The sequence below is a fragment of the Cotesia glomerata genome, linkage group LG8 (genome assembly GCF_020080835.1).
Source record: "Cotesia glomerata isolate CgM1 linkage group LG8, MPM_Cglom_v2.3, whole genome shotgun sequence".
Classification (NCBI taxonomy): domain Eukaryota; kingdom Metazoa; phylum Arthropoda; class Insecta; order Hymenoptera; family Braconidae; genus Cotesia; species Cotesia glomerata.
In genome coordinates, this window is record NC_058165.1 from 4,434,195 (window position 1) to 4,439,203 (window position 5,009).

Here is a 5,009-nt window from a genome sequence, read left to right on the forward strand (position 1 = left end):
AATTTTTATCATTTATTCATAATACTGATTAAAACTCGATCGGAATCTTGTTGTTTAATTAAATTTGGTACTTGAAAATATTTATAATAAAAAATTAATCCGTTTATTTTATTCACGCACGCCAAAAAAAGTTCGGAGAAGTATCAACTAAAAGTATTAATTTAAAAAATAATAAATCAGAGTTTGAATTTATCTATCATCAATTTGAGATATCTTTTTGATTCAATATTTAGATAAGAGCAAAGAGTAATTTTTTAATAAGAATTTTTTTCTTAAGTTTGATTATAAATTCCTAAATCTGGCTTAAAATAGTATAACGGGACAAACTACGAAGGAAAAAAAAGTATTATTGTTGGATTAAAAATAGTAGTTTTATTTTTTTTAAAAACTAAAAAATAATCAGAGTTATTAGCTAGTCTTCTTTTTTAGAACTAGCAACCTTGAAGTCACTATGTGACTGCCGTGACTTGTGAACTATAAATAAATAAAATTTTGCTTTATTAAATAATGACTTTTGTTAAATTACATTGTACTTTCTTAAATATTGACGTTTTTCAAGATATAAACTCATCCCGATGTTACACGCATCAAGAGCTTTCATTTGAGTACCTACATGCATTTTGATATATTTTTCATACATACATATATGTATATATATATAAATATATTAAAAATTGATGTGGGTACTCAAATTGAAGGTCTCAATGAGTGTAATGTTAGGATGAGCTTATATCTTTAAAAATGTCAACAGTTCACAAGATATTTGTTAAATTGCACTGTACTTTCTTAAATACTTTCGTTTTTAAAGATATAAACTCATCCCGACGTTACACTCATCAAGAGCTTTCATTTGAGTACCCACATGCATTTTTGATATATTTTTCATATATACATGTATATAATATACATAAATATATATAAATATATGAAAAATTGATGTGGGTACTCAAATGAAAAGTCTCGATGAGCGAAGTGTCAGGGTGAGCTTATATCTTTAAAAATGTCAATAGTTCACAAAACATTTGTTAAATTGTACTGTACTTTCTTAACTATTGACGTTTTTCAAGATATAAACTCATCCCGATGTTACACTCATCAAGAGCTTTCATTTGAGTACCCACATGCATTTTTGATATATTTTTCATATATACATGTATATAATATACATAAATATATAAAATATATGTAAAATTGATGTGGGTATTCAAATTAGAGGTCTCGGTGAGTGAAGTGTCATGGTGAGCTTATATCTTTAAAAATGTCAATAGTTCACAAGACATTTGTTAAATTGTACTGTACTTTCTTAACTATTGACGTTTTTCAAGATATAAACTCATCCCGATGTTACACGCATCAAGAGCTTTCATTTGAGTACCTACATGCATTTTGATATATTTTTCTTATATACAAATATGTAATATATATAAATATATTAAAAATTGATGTGGGTACTCAAATTGAAGGTCTCAATGAGTGTAATGTTAGGATGAGCTTATATCTTTAAAAATGTCAACAGTTCACAAGATATTTGTTAAATTGCACTGTACTTTCTTAAATACTGACGTTTTTAAAGATATAAACTCATCCCGATGTTACACTCATCAAGAGCTTTCATTTGAGTACCCACATGCATTTTTGATATATTTTTCATATATACATGTATATAATATACATAAATATATAAAATATATGTAAAATTGATGTGGGTTTCAAATTAGAAGTCTCGGTGAGTGAAGTGTCATGGTGAGCTTATATCTTTAAAAATCTCAATACTTCACAAGACATTTGTTAAATTGCACTGTACTTTCTTAACTATTGACATTTTTAAAGATATAAGCTCATCATCCTGATGTTACACTCATCAAGAGCTTTCATTTGAGTACCCACATGAATTTTTTATATATTTTTCATATATATATATATATATAAAATATATGAAAAATTGATGTAGGTACTCAAATGAAAGGTCTCGATGAGTATAATGTCGAGGTGAGTTTATATCTTCAAAAATGTCAATAGTTTACCATACATTTGTTAAATTGCACAGTACTTGCTTAACTATTGAAATTTTTAAAGATATAAGCTCATCTCGATGTTACACTCATGAAGAGCTTTTATTTGAGTACCCACATGCATTTCGATATATCTTTCATATATACATATGTATAAATATATGAAAAATTGATGTGGGTACTCAAATGAAAGGTCCCGATGAGTATAAGATCGGAGTGAGCTCATATCTTCAAAAATGTCAATAGTTCTCAAGATACAATGTCATTTTTTAATTATGTATCCAGAGATTTTACTAAAAAACCGATTTTATCATATGACTATCCTGGAGACAAAATTTTTCGTATTCTATTCATAATATTACATTGCTAATTTTTTTCAAATAAATTTTTTTTACTCATACTCATAATTGATTATTATTTTTTGGTTAAAATTAAGTCATACATTATTCTTTTTTTTACCTAGGTCTTACTAACTTTAAAACTTGTTTAAAGAAGATTAAAATAAGTTAAAAAAAACAAATGAAGTGTAATTGAAATATTATCTCTTTATTTCACATTTTATGAAAAAATACAATAATTGACAAATGAGTTACAATTATATGAATGAAAAACATCGTACAATGCATAAAAATAATGTTAAAATTAAATTGTTTTCCACATTTCACTTATAAATTAACGTACAGAATAATTAATACTTTAAATGCAAATAACTGTCAATATCTTTTCAATTTTGAGTATATTCAGTTAACAGGTAATTATTATTTATCATAGTTCATTTTGTAAGTTTTATTACAAAAATATGTCATTTTTTTTTATTTAAAAAAACTATAATCTGTATAATTTTTATTGGATTTTCTGAATAACTTTAAAGGAAAAAATAACTTTTTAAGAAAAATCAAGCTATTAAATTAAATGCTTTTTTTTTTACTAAAAAAATTTCAAGTGAAATAAAATATTTAATTATTTCTGTAAATGGCATAAAATGTATTCTATCAAAGTTTAATATCATTTTAAAATAATAATAAATTATAACTACTGCAGTCTTGTTGTAATTGTAATTAATGTAGCTGCTCACACTCTTATCAAATAAAAAAATTATTTTGTTCAAGAGTGATATTATTTTTTCTTATTATCATTTTTCACAATCACAAACATTTGAGCAGTCTTATTCTATACAGATTATTAGCTTTCACATATTTTTTCAACCTTTATATTTTATAAATTTTATTTCATGATATAGACATTTTGTATTTATTTTTATATTAATTGACATCAAGCTATTTACTCAATACCAAGATTAAATTTTACAAAAAAAAATTTTTTTTTTCAATTAAAAATAAATAAGTAACAAAAATGTCAAACAAGAAATTATTGGCACAAAAAAATTTTACGATGAAATTTCTACAGATTTTTAATTTACGTACAAAAAAAATGTTTTTAGTGTACATTTATATTAAATCATACCTGTGATGTTTAATAAATTGATTTACTAATGCCAAAAAAGCGTTTAAAAAAAAATTATCTAACTAGGAAACGTATAAAAATAAAAATCTGAGTAAAAAACGTAAAAAAAAAAAATTTTTTGACGTACGTTTTTTTTGACTTTAAAAGAAAAAATTTTTTTTTTTATTTTTTTAAGTAACTGAAAACACTAACGTCTAAATTTTAAAAAATTTTTAATTTTTTTTAATTTTGTGAAATTAATTAAACTTTTAAAGCCAAAAAATTTTTTTTTTGCATTTTTTACCCAAATTTTTAGATTTTATAAATTCTTTACACAGAAAAATAAATTTAAACCAAATAAATAAATTTGAAAAACTTAATTTTCTTGATTTGAGTAGAAAAATTCTTACTAATAAATTTTTCGGTAATTATGCAGAAATAGGGCTTTACTTATTCAAGAAAAATTTAAATAAAATAAAAAATCAAAAAATTGATATTTTTAAATATTTTAAACTTTCCGCTAAGAAAATTAAAGAAAATTTTTTTTAATTGTTCTTCTTAACGGATTTAAGACAAAAATGATAAAAAGTATAAAAATTAAATATTTTAGTTTTTTTTTTTTTTTTTTTTTTTTCATTTAAAAGTTCAAAAATTTACGATTTAAAAAATTTTCAAATTATGATATTCTGAATTTTTTTTTTTAATTTATTCTATTTGTATCTCTCTTTAAGAAAAAAATATTTCAATAACCGGAAAAAATTGCATCGTCACAATTTCATTAAAAAACACCTAAAATCTTAAATTTTGAACTTTCAAATGAAAAAAGAATATTAAAATATTTAATTTGAATACTTTTTATCATAAGTTCGCCGTAAAAAAGGACAATTTAAAAAAAAAAAAAAAATTAATTTAAAAAAAATTTGTAAATTGTTGATTTTTCATCAAAAATTTTTTACACCAAAAAAAAGAACAAATTGTTGATAATTTTTTTGATAATATTATTAAAATATTTTTTAAAAAAATAAACTATTTAAAAGTGCCGCCATACAGGAGAATTTTGAAAAAAAAATATTAATTTTTAAAAAATTTGTAAATTGTTGATTTTTCATCAAAAATTTTTCACTTCAAAAAAAGAACAAATTGTTAATAATTTTTTTGATAATAAGGTAAAAGACCCAGTTATTAACACTGGCCTAGTTGTTGACACTTGCAATTTTATTCTAACTAAAAAAAAAAACAAATCAACTCTAATAAATTAATAAATATAATTTTTAAACTATAAATTTTAAGATAATGAATTTTTTGAGAACATTTAATTTTTTTAATTGTAATAAAATTACAGGTGTCAAACAACTAGGCCAGTGTCAATAATTGGGTCTTTTACCTTATTAATTAATTTTTTTTTTTTTTTAAATAAATTATTTAAAAATGAAGCCCCACTTTTGCATAATTACCAATTTTTGGATAAAGTAACTTTAACTTAATTAAAAAATTTTTCTTGATTCAAGAAAATAAAACTTTTCAAAATTATTTTCAGATTCAAAAAATATTTGA